The sequence below is a fragment of the Phragmites australis genome, chromosome 18 (genome assembly GCF_958298935.1).
Source record: "Phragmites australis chromosome 18, lpPhrAust1.1, whole genome shotgun sequence".
NCBI classification, from domain to species: domain Eukaryota; kingdom Viridiplantae; phylum Streptophyta; class Magnoliopsida; order Poales; family Poaceae; genus Phragmites; species Phragmites australis.
Window position 1 is genome coordinate 21,161,030 of NC_084938.1, and position 22,109 is coordinate 21,183,138.

The window sequence follows — 22,109 nt, forward strand, 5'->3', positions numbered from 1 at the left end:
TATAGCGACTATCTTGAATGGTCCAATATACCTGGGTGCCAATTTCCCTTTAACCTTAAACCTGCGGAGACCTCTGATAGGTGAGACTTTCAAATACACCATATCTCCCACTTCAAAGGTCAATTATTTCCGTCGATTATCCGCATAACTCTTTTGTCGGGACTGTGCAGTCCTCAAGTTTTCACGTATGGTCTGAACCTGCTCTTCTGCTCTTCTAAGAACTTCTGGTCCAAACACTTGGCTTTCTCCAGTTTCGTTCCAATACAGCGGAGTCCTGCACTTTCTACCATATAAAGTTTCAAATGGAGACATTTTGAGACTGGCTTGGTAGCTGTTATTGTAAGAAAACTCTGCATATGGTAAGCTTTTATCCCAACTCTGCTTGTACTTAAGGTGCAGGCTCTTAACATATCTTTCAACACTTGGTTGATCCTCTCTGTCTGTCCATCGGTTTGGGGGTGATATGCAGAACTGAAGTTCAGTTTAGTGTCCAAGGATTCATGTAGCTTCTGCCAGAAGCGAGAGGTAAATTGGGTACCTCTGTCTGACACGATCTTTTTGGGCACACCATGTAGACACACAATTCTTGACATATACAGCTCGACAAGTTTTGCACTTGAATATGTTGTCTTGACTGGGATAAAATGCACAACTTTCGTTAAGCGATCCACCACTACCCAGATAGAATCATAGCCTGGTTGAGTACGGGGTAACCCGACGATGAAATCCATACCGATTTCTTCCCACTTCCACTCTGGAACTTTCAAGGGTTGCAATAATCCTGCTGGCCTTTGATATTCCGCTTTTACTCTCTGATAGATGTCACACAAAGCTACATATTCTACGACATCTCTCTTCATACCATACCACCAATAATACTCTTTCAGATCCTGATACATCTTAGTGCTTCCAGGGTGAATGGAATATGCAGAATCATGTGCTTCTCGCAAAATCAAATCCTTCAAAACTTTCTGGTTGGGCACACAAATCCTTTTCCCAAACCACACTATTCCTTGATTATCTTCCGAGAATCCCGATGCTTTATTTATTTTTATGAGTTCTTTGATCTCCTTCATTTTCTCATCTTCCCATTTTCCTTTTAGGATGTCTTGTTCCAATTGTGACTTCATTTCTATTACCGTTGCATCCATGTCAGCAACAAAACCTAAATTTAACCTCTCAAACTCCTTGCATAATTCCGGCTGACTTCCTTGCAACATAGTCATATTGAAATAACCCTTCCTACTCAGAGCATCTGCCACAACATTCAATTTCCCAGGGTGGTAATGTATTCCCACATCATAATCTTTGATTAATTCCAACCATCTACGTTGCCGAAGATTAAGATCCGGTTGGGTGAAAATATACTTTAGGCTTTTATGATCCGTATATATTTCACATCGGTTGTTAATGAGGTAGTGCCTCCAAATCTTTAGGGAATGAACCATTGCAGCTAACTCCAAATCATGGGTCAGATAATTTTCCTCATGTTTCCTCAACTGCCTGGATGCATATGCTACCACATGACCTTCTTGCATAAGCACACATCCCAACCCTTGTCGAGACGCATCACAATACACAGAGAATGGCTTCTGGGTATCTGGCATAATAAGAACTGGCGCGGTGGTTAACTTTTTCTTCAACTCGTTGAAACTGGCTTCTCGAGTGGCTATCCATTTGAATTCTGCTCCTTTTCCTAGTAGTTCTATCATTGGTTTCGCTATCTTGGAAAAACCTTCTATAAATCGGCGGTAATACCCTGCTAAACCCAAGAAACTGTGGATCTCCGAAACGTTCTGTGGGGTTTTCTAGTTTAGAACATCCCTCACTTTGGATGGATCCACGGATACACCTCCTAATGAAATAATATGACCAAGGAAAGGTACTTCTGTCAACCAGAACTCACACTTACTTAATTTGGCATATAGCTGGTTCTCTCTGAGTTTCTGTAATACCATCCTTAAATGTTCCTCGTGTTCTTCCTCGTCCTTGGAGAAGACCAGGATATCATCAATAAACATCATGACGAACTTGTCCAGAAACTCCATGAAGACCTTATTCATTAGGTACATGAAGTATGCTGGTGCATTTGTCAAGCCAAAAGACATTACCGTGAACTCATAAAGGCCATATCGGGTAACGAACGCGGTCTTTGGAATATCCGAAGCACGAATCTTCAACTGGTGGTATCCAGACCGAAGATCAATCTTGGAGAAAATACACGCTCCTTTCAACTGATCAAATAGACCATCAATGTGAGGCAGTGGGTATTTGTTCTTGATAGTTACTTTATTGAGAGCCCGATAGTCTATGCACATCCTTTGCGTTCCATCTTTCTTTGGTACAAAGATGACTGGAGCTCCCCAGGGTGAAGAACTAGGGCGGATAAACCCTTTGTCTAACAGCTCTTAGATTTACTCTTTGAGCTCTGCCAGCTGATTGGCATCCATTCTATAAGGTCTCTTATATATAGGTGCAGTTCCTGGCACTAACTCAATAACAAATTCAATTTCACGATCTGGTGGCACACCTGGAAGATCATCGGGAAAAACGTCCGGGAACTCGTTCACCACATTGATGTCTTCTATAGAAATACCCTTCATTTGATTTAGTGAGCATTCCTCTTCCGAGGGTATAGTTGCAACAAACCCGACCTGCGTGCCTTCTCTGTTGGTCAATTGAACTGCTCTTCTGGCGCAATCTATGATTCCCTTATATTTCGCTAGCCTGTCCATACCCAAAATAACATCAATTCCACTGGATTCCAGAACTACAAGGTTGGCTAAGAAGTCTACCCCCCTTATATAAAGGCTTAGCTTTGAGCATATATACTTTGCCCTCATTTCTCCTCCAGGAGAGCTAATAATCATTTGCTGCTTCATAAGCACAATTGGCATATTATACTTTGCAACATATCTTGTAGTGATGAATGATGCGATGCTCCTGAATCAAATAAAACTGATGTTGGGTTTGAGTTGACAAGGAACATACCAAGCACCACATCTTGCGCTTCTTGGACTTCTTCAGCAGTGACATGGTTGACTCACCCACATGCGTAGTTCTGTTGAGCCCGGTTGGTTGGAGCTGGTGCCGGGTTCCCATTGCAGCCTGGAGCTTGATGCTGACCTTGCTTTGGAGCATTCCCATTGCCATACTGCATGGGAGGGTTGTTGGGTTTCTTCCTCGGGCATTTATTGGCATAATGCCCTACTTCACCACAAATGAAACATGCTTTTCCGGTGGAAGGTGCCTGATCGCCAAACTTCTGTTGAGGTGTTGGTGGTTGGGTCTAACGAGGGGCTTGGAAGTTTGAGCACTGAGCTTGCATCTGTAGCTTGTTCTGGTTCTGATGCTAGTTCTGATTTTGATGATGGTTCTGTTGGCGGAACATTGGTCCTTGTTGAGGTGGATTATAGCGGGGAGATGAATGGGGCAGCTCCAATTGAAAACGGCGGCGTTAATCAGGCAGGCGGGCAGACGGAGGTGGGAGAAGGGGAGCCGTCGGCTCGGCTCAGCAGTGTGGCTCGGCGGCTGGCTTCGGCTCGAGCGGGGCCCACGCGGCAGAGGGAGGCGACCAGCTCGGGACGCCAGCAGGACGGCTCAGCCTGCGGGCCGGCACGGGGAAAGGAAGGCCGGTGGCCCATGCGGGAGAGAAAGAAGAGGGGAAGGAGGGGGGGGGGTTTGGGCCGGGGAAGAGAGAAATCGGCCCGAGAGCGATTTTCTTTTTAGGAATTCCTTTTTCCAATTTGATTTCAAACCAATTCCAAATGAGGTTTTAAAGCAGCGAATCCTAGCGAAATTTTGTAAACTTTTTCCACCTAATAAAACCTTATTGCATCTACAACGGTATGAATGCATACAAATAATTATCCTAGGCCAAGTTAAATTTAGAAAAATAATTTCCTATTGAGCTAAGTTGCAACACCTGATTAATTTCTAGCAAAATTTTAAATTATTGCAAATATTGAATTTTTGGGTGTTACAGTTCTGTTCAGTGTGCCCTTCCAATTCTTAAATGAAAGGCCTATGATCATTAGTGTCTTATGCTTAACTACTTCTATTTCTGTCTCTTCAGGGAAGTGAAACTTCTCTAATATCCTGGGCCACAAGATGTCATTCTTGATCGAATCAAGTACCATGTGTGGATTATCTCGTTCGCCAGTATAATCTGTAGCTGATGGGCACATGATCCTTAACATCAATTCCATAGTGCTTGGTACAAATAAGCCACTTCTTGGTCTTCGACTCCACTATCTTTGCTCTATGTCACTCTCCGTGCTACCCCGGGGGAAGTCTAATCGGATTAATCGAATTGTGAGAGCGGACGTTCCTTTTAGAAGAGCAGAAACCAAATATAGCGTTGAACAAGTAAGTCGGTCACTATTGCAGAGTGGCATTTCTTGTGCCACTTAGTGGGTTCTTATCAAACCCACCATAAAATTGGAAAGAAAGATAAAGTAAGTAGACCTAACCCCTTGAATGTGACTTGTATGGTCCAGAACTCTTTTTGGTGCAGTTGGCTCCCCTGCTGGTGAGACCTCCGTGATCACAAATTGTCCCATAGGCATCTTCGAGTGACCTCGGACACGATGTCGCTCCTAGAATTGCTCATTGTCATGATCCTTCGGAGCATCAAGCAATTGCGCATAAGCGAAAAAACTATTGAGAACCTATATGACAATATGTAGAATAGATGCATTCATCTACTTATGAATTACCTCATCGCCTCCACATGTGTATGTTTGGTCCAGGTTGAGGTGGTGCCTCGGGCTACCTTCCTCAATGTTTGACGTCGATACTACATGTCCTTCTAGAACCTAAGCCGGATAGGTGGTTGGTGGTGTCATCCATTCCTGCGCGTTCTATATACGATGATGACAAGCAATTGAGTATTCTACATATTGGGAGCTGATGAAGGAGGAAGATAGAGATAAAGCCGACGAGGAAGGGAGAGAGCCTGTCGAAAGAGTGAGATAACAATGAAAAAATCCATAGATACAATGCATACACATACAATATTATAATCGAGTACATTACGACCACATTTAACAAAACAAAGTCACATCTTACGTAGCAAAACAAATATGCACAAGGTACTGATAAGTGACACATTGACCTTATAAGTCACATTATCTTACATAACAAAATAATAATTACAACAAGAACTAGGATTACAACATATTTACACATGAAATCAAGTTTATTCTCCTTATTTTCAAAGGTAGCCAATTTTAGCTCGACCTAGATGACTTGACTGTTGCATGCCGTAACAGCTTTTTGTTTGGACTTATATTCTCTGTAACATGCTCCTTTAAATCCATTAACTCCAAAAAATGATATACTACAAACCACACTAACACAAAAAAATATATAAAATAAGTATGAAAATAGCATTAGCATCAGATTATGGAGATAATTATATACGACTGCAAGCTCGACTGGGATATGAAAAGGCGTGCAAGGTGCATGTGTAATAACCATCCCAGTCAAGCTTTGCAGTCATATGTGTGGTCTCCAATTTCATCATTTGCAAAAAGAAAAACAAGTATAAAAATAGTGTATTTTTTAATAAAACATGTAACAAGAGTTAAAAAGAAATATAGCCTCAGTGGCTATAGCAAATGGTCTTATTAGGCACATATAATAGGGAAGATGAAGGACATTGACCACAGTTTAGATAAATCCTTCTTCTTTCACTATTATGTGAACTTAATAAGGCTGGACAATTTACTAAGTTCTCATCTAGTTATTAGAGCCTAGACGGAATTCTCAAAAATCAGACAATATCATCATGGACAGTGCTGTTATACCAAATCAGAGAGCACAAATTTTGAAAAGGACAAGCAATTTCCTACGAGATAGAAATAGAGACTAAACAGCAGGATTCATACAAGTAATGACAGAAAAAAGGACGAATCAACTTCCTTATCCAGAATTTGATATGTTAATCAATCTTTGAACTTACAGCAACACATCATTTAAGGATCAAATTATAATATGTAGCCCACTACAAAGACAACACAAGAAATATGTCTCGGTATACAAGTACAGACTAGCAAGGACTAAGGCAACATCTGTTCTTATCATTTGAATAAAAAAAGGACCACAAGCAGCATCTATTCTTATCATTTGAACACAAAAGTACCACAACCAGCATATGTTCTTATCATTTGAACACACAAAGAACCGAGGCAGCATATATGTTCTTATCATTTGAACACATAAAAGGACCACAAGCAGCACATGTTCTTATCATTTGAATACACAAAAGGACCACAAGCAGCATCTATTCTTATCATTTTAACACACAAAAGGACCAGTACACTAGCATTTGTTCTTATCATTTGAACACACACGCAGTCGACCATGAATCTATACAAACTTACACTTAAACCCTAGGAATCGGAGGAGAAAAGGAGACAGGGGGAGCCAGGAGACCTACCTCAACGTCGGGGTGGTGATCCACAGTGACGGTGGCGGTGGACGAGGGTGCAAGGCACGGCAGTGCGTGCTCTTTAGTATCGGGGTGCTCGTTGAGGTGGAGGCGGCAGACTCCTCGGCGTTGGGGTAGTGGTCCTCAGCGATAACGGTGGTGAACGAGGATATAGTGCACGACAGCACGGGCTCCTCAACGTCGGGAGGAGACAACAAGCTCCTCTGCATCAGAGTGGTGGCCCTGACGATGGCGGTGGTGGATGATGGTACAGTGCACGCCGGATGGAGCCATCTAGCGCGCGACGTGCGCGGGGCGCGGCGTGCCAATATTGTAGTGGAGGGAGCGAGGGGCCGACGTACCGGGCTGAGTCGAGCCGAGCCTTGCCTTGTACGCCGCGTCGCGTCCAGTCCATATCCTACTCGGCCGCCGTGCGTTGCTACCAGCTACGGCACCAGCCGCGCGCACCAAAGCGGCAGTGCGGCTGCGCCCCTCCATTATTGGGACGTTCGTACCGGCTGCCCAGGACATCTGCCTCGTTGCGAACGTACGGATAGACTGTCGGTGTCGACTCGCCGGTGCGTGAATGATTGCCCCAGCCCGCAGAACGACGATAGCGCTCCACCGAGCGCTAGCTACGGAGCTACCATCATTATCTACGTTCATCCTAAATCTTGTCGGTAATTCAGACGGCTATGATGTACTGTTCATGATCCTCTCTACTGGATCGCCTGCTGGACAGGACAGGGTGAAGTATGCGTTTTTGTTTCTGGATCTTTTACCTGTCGAAGTGTCGATCTCTTGTCCCCTCTACGATCACGAGTCCATTAGTTGCATTGCTGAGAGAGAAGGAAAAACGTCCATGGTTGTGTTTTGGGATGGGACATGACTAATCCGCGTAAGACAAGAGCGTTCTGCGCAACTCTTCCGATATGCAAAACGACAAAGCGTGGAGCTAGGACAGTTCTAATTGGCGGGCGCGCGCGAATGCGAACTTTGTTTTTTTAAGACCAGCTCCACGCCTTTGGTTGCATGGTCCTATTGGCACGTTTAGCGTGCCTGTTGTGCTTACAACTAGCTGCGGAGTGCTCAACAAGTTCATCTCCCCTCAACAAGGTGAGACAAAATTCTTACTAAAAAAGTCAGTGGAAAAAATTTTAAACAAAAAAGTTATCGAAAGAACTTTTAACAATACTTTTTAAAAAAGGTTTTCTAAAAAAAGTGATCAAACTTTTTTAAAAAAATGAACACATAACTTTTTCGAGATAACTTAGCAACGAAAGTTTTTCTCAAAACTTATCCATAAAACTTGTACTGTAAAACTTTTTTTAAAAATGACCTCGAAAAGTTACCGAGAAAAAGTTTTAAGAAATTTTTTTTAACAAACTTATATCAATAACATTTATTACAAAAATTATATTAGTAACTTATATCAACAAGTTTTGTAACAAAATTATATCAAATTTATTATCAATAACTTTTTAAAACAAACTTTTATCAATAATTTTTCTAACAAAAACTTATATCAGTTTAAAAAGAAAAATGAAAAAAAAGACTCACTTCTTCGCTCACAAACCGGCGCAAGGCGTGCAGTGGGCATGCGAAGCCAAAACCGCCGTGACCCCGTTCAATGTATCGGGACAGGCTCCTGTGGACCCCGCGCTTTTGACTGAGCTATCTAGCCGCGCTTCTTGGGAAGAAGCGCTCACGCGCGTAACAGTCTTTACGCTTGGGATGGGGGAGTCTGTTTGTTACGGCTTGCTCCATGACGAGGACAATCGATCACTTTGGGCCAACCATGTTGAAGGCCGAATGGGTGATGGAGTGTTCAACCTAATGTCACTCTCTGTGTTAGCGTTTGATTAGATATCCACTTAGGACAAAGATGATGTGGCATGACAGTTAAAGAAGAGAGAATAAGCTAGTCTCAGTATCTAAGATACAAGAAACCAACAAATATGTGGAGGAAATTAGTGTCCTAGAAATATATTTTCCCATTTAATTATTCGTCGTATAGACATTGCACATAGATACTACTATATATTAGGGTGTTTAATGTACTCTCTCACCTTTAAGGAATAAGTATAGACACTATGCATTGGAAGTGGCTTAACCTATGAGTCCAACAAAAGGAAGTCATATAGACACTATGCATTCAGGTTGTTTATCTTTATATACATCAATTTAATACACTCTCTCACCTCTAAGAAATAATTATATAGACGCTATGCATTTGAAGAGGCTTAACCTAACAATCCAGCAAAAGGTGTTGAGCGTTGAGGTGGTAGCGACGGACAGACAGAGAGGTGGGGGGAGCAGCCACTGGAAACGGCAGCACCGCAGCGGCAAGCGTGGGGAATAATGAAGGCGACAGAGAGCGACGAATGGAGCGGCGTCCTTCAGGTGTTGAAGCAGAGGGCACCGTGTCCGTGTGTGGCCGGAAAAAGAAGAAAGATGCCGAAAAGGGAAGGGTACTGGCACAGCAACCGCTGGACGTGAGACGTGCTGATCAACGAAGGGGGTGGCAGCTTTGGACCATGCATGAGGGGAACCCGAAATTGAACTATATCGTACAACACGCAAGGGATCGCATGTGATGGACGTATCGATTTTCACACCAAACAGGTGGTTCTGTGAAATAACGTCCCAGACCCTGGTGTTCATATTTTCACGTTATTCCTTTGAGCTTTGTTGATCCTGGTTCATACTTAGGCATCACTTGATTTGCATGTGCCGTTCCAACTTACCTTTAACAACTTGTACTTGGCATGTAGCTCTCGTGCTTGTTGTTCGGCTGCTCCCAACCAGGTAAAGAGCTAGTAGCCTAGCGTTCAAGTGTACATCCACCATCCCAGCGCCACATTTAAGCTAGCTAGACTCCGGTCAGCCGTCAAGTAGGAGCAAGCACGCAGCACAGCAGGACCACCGCCGCACCGGGTTGGGATGGAGAGATGGCGGGCCGTCCCCCGTCCGCCCGTGCCCCCGCGGGCGCCACATCGCGTGAGTGGCCGGATGGATCGAGTGCGACGTACGTGCGTGCCCAGCAGCGTGGCAATGACGCAGTGAACGGACGTTGCCAAACCGAGCCGGGCCTTGTGTACGCCGCGTCGCGTCCATATCCAACTGGTGGGCCGTGCGCTGCCACCAACTGCGGCACCAGCCAGTGAGTTTTTTTATTTTTTATTTTTATATTAAATATTAAAATAAATAAGCTCTTGATAGCAAGATTTATAAAAATATGCGTCTACCGTCTTTTTGAGAGCTGTAAGGAAGCAATGGTGGCATGTTCATCCCTTACCGCCCTCTCAGACGGTGAGTAGGGACTAGCCACGCGCCCGCTGCCCTAACCGCTCATAGGGCTGGTAGAGACCTCCTCACGCCCGCCACCCTTACCGCTCTCTGAGAGGCTGGTTAGCCCCCTTACCGTCGTTTCAGGGAGCGGTTAGGGGCTGCCACTATATAATGGCCAAAATTCTACAAAACTCCTCATTTTAATCTGGAAAAAAGAAAAGAAGAGGAGAGAAGAGGAGAGGAAAGGGAGGCAACGCGACGAAGCTCTATTATTTTTGATCTACGGATTTTGGATCTCGCTCTCTGGTAATATTTTTAGGCTTATGTTTTTATTAGTAATTAAAGTACCACTAGATTTAGAGTTTAGTGGCATAACATTAGTTATATTATATGCAATATAGGGTTTAGAAATGTAGGATATGCTGTATTTTGTAGTATATAGTAAAGATTAATTACGATATGGTAGGATAGCCATCAGATGCATAGTAGTATTTAGAGTATGGTAGTTTTGAATACTAGATTTTACAGAATAATGATGTAAGTAATAATTATAGCTAATTAGAAACTTTATTATATAGACAGATGGTTAATTAGTTTAATTTGGTTAGTTTGCTTAAGGGCAATATTAAATAAATCTATTGTTATGTGATCATCGGTGTCGATAATTTTGTTAGAGTTTTGATAATCAGAAATATAGTTTTTCGGTATTACCATTGGATATATTTTCGGATGTCTCCAGGGATGTCAGATAAATTATATTTTCAGATATATTATGGTAAAGGTCAAATTAGTTATAGTTCTAGCGGTGTAGATCTCTCTGAATTTCAGCATGTCGTCAAGGGACTTAGTAAAGCTAATGAGAAGACCATAGTGGGCGTGTGCAAGTGGCTGATATGCTATTTTCAACTGGATCCCCAGCAACATGAGCTTAAGCTGAGAGCTGTGCTAAGCCGTGCTAATCAGGGATACTTCGTGGAGCTCATCCCGATTAATGCGACATCTACTTGGAGAAAGTATGCAGATATATCATGTGAACGCAATCTCCCTCTTGTTCTGCTAGCTGGGCGTGGATCCAACAGAGATAAACTCTATGGAAGTAGTAGCAGGAACAAATCAGGCAGTGGTGGATGAAGCAGCCCTGGCAAATGTCAGGGACGAGCAAGATGTTGGGGATGTGCATGAGATGCAACCGAGGGGTGTAGCCGATGAGGTGAGCACATCCCTAGCATAATTGAAGAGATGGAAATGGAGGATCAAGAGCTGGAGGAAGCCATTGCCGATGAGGATTCATCCGACGAGGAGGGAAATACTCATGTTCCTGCAGAGTGGAGGAATCAGGAATTTTCAAATATAGTGGTCAGTGAGGCTCATCGGACATCGTGGGAATATCATGAGAATGAGGTGTCTCAGAGTGCTATGTACCCTAGTAAGGAGGTTGTTATTAATGTACTTAAATTCTGGTCGCTATCTCTTTGAAGGCAGTTCAAGGTTGTGAAGTCGAGTATAAGGGAGTACTACGTCAAGTGTTTGGTGCCTGGTTGTCCTTGGCGGGTGCACGCATTCAGGGGGAAGTGGGTTGACTACTGGGAGTGCTCAATAGTCAGGGAGCATAATTATCATATTGAGGAAATAGAGTTCTCCCACCAGAACCTGTCATCTGCTTTTGTTGCCAATGTTATATATAAGGAGATTGTGGACAACCTGAAGTATGAGCCATGATCAATAATCTGTGCTATTGAGAAAAAGTTTCAGTACACAATAAACTACGTCAAGGCATGGAGGGCGAAACAGAAGGCTATTAAGATGAGGTTTGGGACATATGAAGATTCATATGACAACCTACCGTGTCAATTAACCACAATATGTGCAAGAAACCTTGGAAGTTACTATGACATCAAGCATTACCCCTCGACTGATGTGAAGTATAGCGGGAAGTGAGTATTGCAGTGTGCTTTCTTTGCATTTGCGGCAACCATCAAAGCATTTAGGCATCGTCGATCCATCATTTGCTTGGATGGGACGTTCCTCACTAGGAAGTATAAAGGACAGATATGTCTGCAATTGGGGTGGACGGGAACAACTAAGTCCTGTCACTGGGGTTTGCCTTCGTGGAGAGTAAGAACAGGGACAACTGGTATTGGTTCCTTGAGTGGGTGAAGCATGCTATTGTTCTGGACTAGCCTGATGTTTGCTTGATTCATGATAGACATGTAGGGCTGTTACAGGCTTTGCTGGATATGCAATATGGTAGTGTTCGACAGTGTGTTACAGCAAATTGGCCTGACTTGAAGAGCAGGTGGTGCAGGAGGCACATGGGTGCAAACTTTTACAGACAATTCAAAAACAAATACTTGATGAATCTTTTTAAGAAATTGTGCAGCCAAAACCAGCAGAGAAAGTTCAATAATATCCTATGGGCAAGACTAGACAAACTAACCATGAAGCAAACAGTTGAGCTAGAAACCACAGGAGAAGACCCGATTGCTCTTGGACCACTCCCAACAGATACTCCACAGATAGTAAGGAGGTCAGTGTCAGTTTTTAGGAACTTTTCACAGTAGATACAAAATAAGCCAAGAAAGAAATGAGCTTTGATGTACGATATTGGAGGGACAAGGTATGGGATAATGACAACTAATCTTGCTGAGATCTACAACTAGATCACGCGGGGTATGACGTATGAGGTCCCTCCCACTTGTTGGAATTGTAGAAGGTATTATGCATGGGACTTGCAGATATTTTATTGATCGCTACGCAGCTGCTTCGAAGGCAATGAAAGATAACATTATGTTGTATGAATCGATGCTATATTAGTACTTGGAGAAGGCCACAAAGAACGCATATATGCACCGCACCAATCAGGAGGGAACTGCAGAGCACAGGTTTAGTGTCTTATGCCATGATAAGGGTCGTAGGGGTGGCAAACGTGAGCGCCATGTGCAAGATTACGTGCATAGGATTGGAACATGCATCTGTACGTGCCAGAAGCCACAATTGCTATACAGGCTGCGTACACATGTCATAGCTACATGTGGGGAGCACAATATGCTATCCAGGCAATATGCTTCTAAGTACTTTATGAAGGATCAGATACTGAACATATCGAACCATGAGCTGTATGGCTACGGCATTGTTGATACGTTTACAAGTAATCCAAGTCCCTCATGAATCTATGTGCCAGACTTTGAGAGGATGAAGAACACACTGTGACATCGACAAACTCAGCGGATTCGAAATGATATGGATGAATCCGAGGCAAATCCAAGGGTGAAGCGATGCAGCAAGTGCGATGAAATAGTTCACACATACAAGTACTATCAAAAAATGTACCTATTGTGTAGGTGGGGTCATTACGGCGGTTAAGTGTGAATGTATTTAGCGTATCTCGATGTTACATTTGTAAGGTATTCGCCTTAGTTATCTACGTTGCATTTGGACCTTACATTTGTATTTGATTGTGTATCTACATGTTGTAATATATTCATGTAACTTTGTATACGTGTATGTTATATGTTGTTCACGTAACTGTGTGTATATTTTCATTTAATTGACTGTTTATATTATTCATGTATATTTGATTTCAATGTATATTATTCTTGTCTACATGTTGTAATATATTCATGTATATTTGGTTTCAATGCAGATATGGCGTACCCACCGACTCCCGAGCTTCTTGACCCTGCAGTGGATAAGAAGCACCGTAGCTTCTTGTCTACTGTTCACCAGACAGAGTTAAGGGTTTTTCGACCACGTGGCCCTAGGGAGCTACTTATGATCGACGATCGTTGGAAGCATCGGTATGTCGCTAATTAGCTACATATGTGCTAGTTTATTTATCTACATTCACTTTATATTCCAAATGGTACCGCTGTGTCGTTTGGTGGAGGCCCAAGCGACAGAGAACCCTAAGGCAGCGGCGAGGCAATTCTATTTTGACCGCTCACTAATCGCTGCACTGGTTGACTGGTAAAGGCCTGAAACCCACACTTTCCACCTCCCTTGCGGCGAGATGGCTCCGACGTTGCAGGACGTAGCCTACCTGTTAGGTTTACCTTGCGCCGAAGCTGCCATTGGAGTCATCGACGTGGATGCAGACTGGATGAACGTCATGTATCAGTGGCTCGCCCCTGTTCAGCGGATGGAAGACGCACCCGCCTACGTGCCCGAGTTCCTGTTAGATCCACGAGGACCCGCAAAGTATTGGATCCTCCAGTTCCAGGTACCTTGCAATTTACCCTCCCATTTACTTTACGATTTCAAAGTTAGTTCACTCATCATCATTTGCATTACTTGTATCTTGCATACATCCACCCAGAGACCGGCTTGTACTTGATCTCGAGGCATTTGGAGGCGTACCTGCTTCGGTTGTTTGGCTAGGTTATGTTCACCAACGGCCAAGTCCACCTAGTGTCGAGGACCTTTGTTTCATATGCGAGGTGGATCGCATATGCGGATCCCGATGATGCCCCCTAGTTGAACTAGGCTTCTGCTGTTCTTGCTGTGACGTATCGGGCCTTATGCGATGCGTGCACGAAGAAGGAGCCACTAGCCACATTTGTTGGGTGTCCACTACTGCTGCAGCTGTGGTCTTACGAGCGGTTCACGATAGGCTGGCCTGTTGTGGACCAGTCCCCGTACCCTGAGGAATGGTACAACGAACCCTAGGAGGACGGGCCCACCATGGGCTCGCTGTGGTGTCGACGTCGGGTACATATGAAATATAGTTATGCTTCACTTGCCACATGTTTTAGTTCTGGTTCCTTACTTTTTTTCTCCACAGCTGCACTGGGCGCATGAGCAGGCCCACAGCGCGTACGAGCTTTTTAGTTCGCAATTCGACCGTCTACATCTAGATGACATGGTTTGGACCCCTACAGCCACTTGTTCATCCAAGCCCGTGCACATGTCGGTTTGTCTCCGTTGTGTAGCCGCAACGAGAAGTACTAGCTTATGAAGAAGCCGCTCATCTTCGACATCTACATTGAGGAGTACTCACCCCACCACGTGATGAGGTAGTTCGGACGCTTCCAAGCTTTTCTTTCCCCCTCATCAATGTTCATACGGTTCCGGGCCATGTCCACATGTAACTAAAATCAAATAAATAATCCATAGCATTCATCTCATTGACAGTCTATCTAACATGGTTGACTTGCAGGTATACATGAAAGGGATAGCCAGGTGGCAACCTCTGGGCAGATCGCTTGGCACTAGGCACCATACGTCTAAGCATGATCCCATGCCCTGGAGGATGTCATCGAGGAGCCTTGTCCTTTCGCCACGCTGAGCTTCGAGGAGAACCTGCGGTGGTACGTCCCCCGTACACGTACATAGCTCACCTACACCCCAGATATTGTCCGGCAGCACGTCACGTCGACTACAGAGGCCTACCCGGGCCATTGGGACGAGGATGCTGCATTAGCGGTATGTGTAATTAATGTATTTTTTATTTTTCATATAATCCCATAAGAACCACTATAAACTAAAAATCTCATTTCATGTTTGTTTCAACAGGCCGATATCATTTACGATATCCATAGGGATGCAGCTAGAACCATGGACCGTCTCAAGCAAGGGGTGCAGCTTAGTGCGACGGATGTAGCGGGGTTTGTCATGCGGGTTTTTGACAAGACCACGCGGGCCCTAAAGCTTACCTCTTGCTGATCCACTGCAGGCGTTGCCGGTGCTCCTGCCAGGTCGAGTGGGGTCCATGTAGAGTCGTCCAAGAGGTCTGATGTGCAACGCCGTCCACCGGGACCGACATCCACACCGCCACCTAGACCACGCCCTCCATGCCCGGACATAACAGGTATGCATTTTTCATACACACGGTGGTTAGCGATATTCTTTTGTTACTGATGCATTAATTTCAAACAAATATTAGGTGCACCTACATACGTCTCGACACTGCCATCTAGACCATGTCTAGCGCTGACACCCTCACCGCTTGCAGGCCTCTCAGGTAATGGCGACAATAAATTGACGTATTCAATATATTCAATATTATATCTCATATATTTCATAGGTTACTATGGTGATAAAGTCGGGCCGTATTCATCTACACCTCAACCGTTCGTATATCCACCGTTCGCCGTTCACACCCTACTACGTCACTCATGCCTGGCCATCTACTGCTGCACCTGCATATCATACAGGTATAGCATTGCATTTTATACAAATACTTTCATTTGCACATTTACCGTATCTAATAAATTCATCTATTCGTATGCCCCTCGAGTGAGTACACATGGAAGACGGCGGAACCTTCGTAGTCATCGTACCCAAGTCACGAGGATCAGGCTGGGCTAGACCCCCCGTTCGACCTCTTGAGGGACTTCTTCGGGGCCACACCGGACTAAGACGTCATCGCGCAGTCCTAGCTGCCCAGTGCTCCACTTCGAACGCAGCACACCTAGGAGGTGGCCTCGACACCTTTGATCCCTACTAGACTTACCAGGCAGGTTGGTCCACCGGACGCCCTTACCTACTCTAAGGGCCACGTGAGGGCGAACCAGCGGCAGCGGCTCCGGGACCATGATGGTGGGAATGGCCGATGACAGCGGGGAGACAACAATAGGATTGTACCCTTGCTTTTGTAACTTATATGTCTGTTTCATGATGCATCTTCGATTCGTGAACTAGTCTTACATATTCGGACGTGTCTACTTTCTATGGTCTACTTACCATGTCATAACTGTATTTCTTAATCTAACATGACCACACGCTAGTTTCATTTCTTAATCCAACGTGATCGCACGCTACTTTTTATCGTCCTCGGCTTTGTATGAACCATTCACAACAGAGCTAGAAAAGCATTTCTTACAAAGTTAATTATACACAAAGTGACAACATGACACCTCTGTTGGGAGTCTGGATTTAGACACGAAGTGACCACAGGACTCAACTTTAACCATGAAATGACAACACCTTTGTCCTGATGCAAGCTGTAGACACGAAGTGACCACACGACTCAGCTTTAACCATAAAATGATAACACATCTATCCCGACATAATCTGTAGACAAGAAGTGACCACACGACTCAGCTTTAATCATGAAATGACAACACCTTTGTCCTGACATAGGCTGTAGACATGAAGTGACCACATGGGAGAGCTTTAACTATAAATTAAATGACAACACATCTATCTTGACACAGAAAATCTCTGCTCAGCATCAATTCCACACCTTTTTCATTCTTTAACATGGAATCCAATGCTCCAACCCCCCGCCAAGCCTATGCACTCAGTCTATGCACTAGCCCTCAGTCACCATAAATATCCCCGCCTTCATCCATGGATAGACCACTCATTCATCAGCTCTCTCAACTACAATATTTTTCTCAGCTCCACCAAACCCACCCAAGAAATATTAGGGTCCAGGGGTCGAACCACCGATGTACTTCTGTGGCGACCTTTGTAGGCTTCGCAAGTCCCAGAACATCTCCTACACCTATGGCATACGCTTCTTCATATGTGCCAACTACCAATACGACAAGCCTCAACATAGATTGTATGAGTACTTACCTGTATAGCGATATAGATCAGTCATGTGGCACTTTTCACATCTTGTTCCCGATTTCACGCACTATTTTACTAATCTCACATCTTGTTTTATTTGTCCAGTCTGCTCCACCTATTTGTGACTTCATTGAATGGCTCAATATGGAGCAAAATGAAGACCAGAAGCGGTGGGTCGACATGAGCATATGGTGGAGGAGGGAAGCGTACGCACGCTGGGAGTACGAGCAACAGTAGGAGGAACTGTGGCTAAAGCGACAAGAAGAAGAGCGCATGAGGAAGACAGCGTAGGGCCATACCGCGGCTCAAGCCCACGAAGCTAAGAGGGCAAGTAAGCGGGAAAGAGCTCATCGCGCTAAGGCGGCTGGCCCTGATGCCTTGAGAAAGGGCAAATATCTTAGATGCACTCAGTAGAGAGTATATAATGTAACCCAGTATATTTTCACTCCCTAAGGCATGTTAGGATTAGCAGCAGCACCTATTAGATTGGTCTTTAGGCGTATCGTACATGCCATCATTTGTTGTCGTCGTATCTTTATGGTTAGGGTTCCATGTAATATTTGTTACCGTATGTCCCATGTAATGTTTGTCACCGTATGTAACCTCCGTGCGAGGTAATATACTAAGAGTGCTTCATATCTATAATTGTTCAAAAATTAGATTTTATATCCTCCCAACAATACGTCACTAAAAAATTACTTATACAATTTTACATAAAATACATAGATAAATATTGACAAATTTATATCGATCCAAAATTTCTAAAAAGTAACTACTCCGTGATGCCGTTTTTGGCCTTTTTTTTTTTACCGTTTCGATCCAAAATTTTCAAAATATCGACAACTAACATTTTTCACCGAATGAATGTGCACTATTTTTGTAATTGACGTATACAAAAGTTAAATTAAAAAAAAAAATTCCCACCGCCTGTTAGGAGGACGGCTAAGGGCTACTATTAGGGGGTAGGGGCTACCCGCCTCTCATAAGGTGGTAAGGGGCTACCCATTCTCTTATTGGGCGGGCAGGAGCTACCCGCCCTCTCATAAGACGGTAAGGGGGCGATCGATGGCCCGCCCTCTCAGAGAGCGGCAAGAGATGAATGTGCTAGCATAGTTTCTTTACCACTATAACCCTTTCAGATAACGGTAGACATATATTTCTGTAAATTTTACCATAAGAGTCTATTTATTTAAATATTTAATATAACAAATATAAAAATAAAAAGCCCGCACATCGCGCGCGGCAGTGCGGTTGCGCCCCTCCATTATTGGCACGTTCGTACCACTTCGCTTTTCTGCAGCCTTGGACGTCCGGTTCGCTGGGTACGTACGGATCGACTGTCGAGTGTCTCGGTGCGTGCGGACGCTCGAATGATTGCCTTCGCTGAGTGCCCTGCCGGCCTGCCCCGTATGCATGTATGATTGTACCCTGCCTGCGGAACTGCTTAACAAGGATTGCTATGTTCCATTATCCAACACCAGCTAGGCATAACTTGTATGTTTATCTAAAGTTCTGTTAGTAATTCAGGCGACTTAGGTCTATTTATTTTAACTTTAGACTATGAGAATCTAGTTTAGTATGTAAAATTTATAGAACATTTTTTCTATCCAATTGTGGATTGTGAATTTTTTAAGTACAATTTGGCTTATAGATTATAAAAATCAATTTTTATATTATGTATGTTTATTTTTTTTAAACTAGAATCCATAATTAAAATAAAAAACAAATAAGATCTTAGTATAACCTTTTTTTATTTACACGGGCATGTTCGCACAAGGGGAAGGGAACGTTATTTTATATATCTTTCACCTATAACTCTTGTTATCTACTATTATAATTCACAAGTTGATTAATCTAAGGAAAGAGATTTTCCATTTTTAAACGGAAGGGGGAGGAAAAACGTGCATGGTTGTGACGTCGGTGCGGCCGGAAGGGCTCACAGACAACATTGTTAAATGATAAATTCGGTCAGTGCAAGAGGAAAGCTACTCATGCCAGGAAGGCGATAGCTCGTGCTGATACAGTTAGAGCGGGTTTGGTTGTCTGGCCGAGCGCTCAGCTGGTCCTGCATGTGCAAGTGCTGGTGTTTGGTTGCTTGGCCGAGTGCTCAGGCCCACGCGTGCACAAATCCTATGTTGGCTAGGTTTGTGGGAAATGGATTTTGATCGTGTTTCTTGTCAGCCTGCTCGATCGGTGTAGCTCCTGTATGTTTGTATTTTTTTTTTAAATCTTGATTTTATTCAATGATAGAAGAGTGTTTCAAAAAAATTAAACATTTTTACGAGCAAATTAGAGCTCATTACCTATTTTAATTAGTTTGATAAAAAATCTAAACCAATATTTAATTAAATTTCTTCGAAGAAGCCTACTTTTATAATTTTTAGTAATTTTTTATGTCTCAAATAAATTCCTAAAAATCATGGAAATTTCACTAATATTCATATCATGTGATGTACAAATTTATAAAAATATTTTCAACCCTAGTTTATTTGGTGAAAAAATGAGTTACTTTGTAATACAACATATACTCATGTGGATAATCAAACACAATATCTTCTCAGAGCATATAAAGCCAACAAAATAGACCATATTGCATCTTCCTAGTCTGTCTCAACTCAGCCTGACTCAGCTAGATATGAGCTAGGATGAGTCATGTGAGCAACCAAACGGGCTGTAGGACCGATATTGACGACTAGAGGGGGATGAATAGGTGCCTCACCAAATTATTTTAAATCGGATGATCTTCTCCTTTGTTTCACCTAACGCAACTTAAAACTCAAGTAGAAGCAAATATGTGTCGAATAATTGTACAAAGTTAGTTACGTATATGACTTAGAGTTGTATTAGCGGTATATGGTGGAATCCTAATAGGACTCTAGTGGAATCTTAGTATGACTCATATATCCTGTCATTCTCATAAATATTAGAGGAGAGCCGCTGTTTGTAATAATGACGATATAACGATAGGTTCGCAGGGGGCAGTGAGTCTGCTGGGAACCCCGGGAATCGACCGGTGTTGCTAGTTGGGGAGGAGCGCTCTTGGTCATGTCCCAGGGATGCAGGCTTCAGCTGAATCTCGTTAACAAACGTCGTACCTCTGGTATCGCCTATAATCTTGTGTATCATCTCGGTAGAGCTATCCGTTGCTTTCGCTGATAGCTAATTTCCTAATAGTCTTATTAAGGAAGATCCACGGCCATTATTCCTTACAGGAGAGATCGGATGGTTCATGTTTTATATCTGTGGCGGAGTGGCTCTTTTGCCGAGAACCTCACAGAGTGTAGATAGATAAGATTATTCGTCAGGGGAGAGATTGGACCGTTCATGTTTAATATCTGACGTGGAGTGGCTCTTTTGTTAAGAATTTCACGGAGTTAAGAATAAGGTAAGATAAGATTATTCGGTATGGGAGAGATAAGACGGTTCATATTTGATTTCTGACGTGAAGTGGCTCTTTTACAGGAGAACTTCATGGAGTTTAGATATACAAGATAGGCAGCATGTTCCGAGACACAGCGGCGACGACATTCCATGCTGCCTCCCAGATCCTCAATACCGTACTTGATGGCATGATGCTGGACGTGTCTTTGTTCATTTCTGACATGGCACGATGCTTGAAGCTGATTAGCATGCAGGACGCAGCCATGGTTAGGTATAAGGCTGAAATCAGTCACACGCAGCGCGGACTGTGTCGTGGCCTTGCGGGAGGTTGTAGGCCTGCTAAGGCACTCAGCCCACACTTAAGTAAGGCCCTCCTAAAAATCAGAGAGAGAAAAGGCCCCGGTGCCGGCCCCTGACGTCGCCCGCCCGCTGCCACAAAGGCCGGCTACCTCTCGCGGGCATGCCGCATGCCGCGGGCGAGCAGCTAGGCTCTCGCCGTCTGCCCGTCTCGCGCGGCAACGCGCACGAGCACCGAGCGACACAGCTCCGGAAGCGCGAAACCGGGGCGCGTCGTCGTGTTTGTCCCGCTCCACCCGGCGCCTTCTGTCTACAGACTCCCACACGTACCCAACGGCCAACGCGTCCTACCATCTTCACTCACGTCGCGGACCAGCCAGTGATGAAGGCAAATCGTGCTTCAATTTTTTAATAATGGAATTAGATTATCCTAACTCCTGCATCAAGATGCACATAACCGTCATTACTGCATTCAAAGAATTTTTAAGATTGTCCAACTTTATGAGGAATTTTGCTATGGTACTTACGCCAATAATTAGTGAACAGGCTCACGACCTGGTGGTAAAGTCCCATGAGGTTCAGCCCCCAGTCTTGTATTACCCTATCTTTAATGAAGGCTATAAAAATAGATCCTACTTTTCAAAAAAAAAAGAACAATTAGAGGAAGCCGGAAGGAACTGCATTTGGTATGGGAACCGGGAAATTCTGAGCTTTTCAAGGATCTAATGGCAACAGCTTAGGGACAAGCTGAAAGGCAAGGAAGGAGGGCAGTAAGTGGAGGCAGGAGAAAGGGATCGAAGGGTCAGAACAAAGAACCGAACAGCGGCGGCGAGCTTCTGAAATGATCCCTCTTACCCTTGCCTCCTCTCCTTATATAAATCTCTAGAACCTTCCAGGTTATCGTTATATTCTCTCATACTCCAAAGTATATACTTCCTTCATCTTTTAATACTTGTCACTTTTAACTATTTTATTTGTTTTCAAATACTTGTCACTTCACATTTTTTAGACGTAGTTTTCAATTTTATCCCTATAAAATATCTCTTATCCACTTATTTATGGTAAATTTTAGAATATTTTAGCTAGTTTTTAAAAACATTTTTATCATTTACATTTAAAATTTGTACTATTTTTAGTATATCTTGGTATGCGTGTTTGGTTAAAAGTAACAAATATTGAAAAACGGAATGAG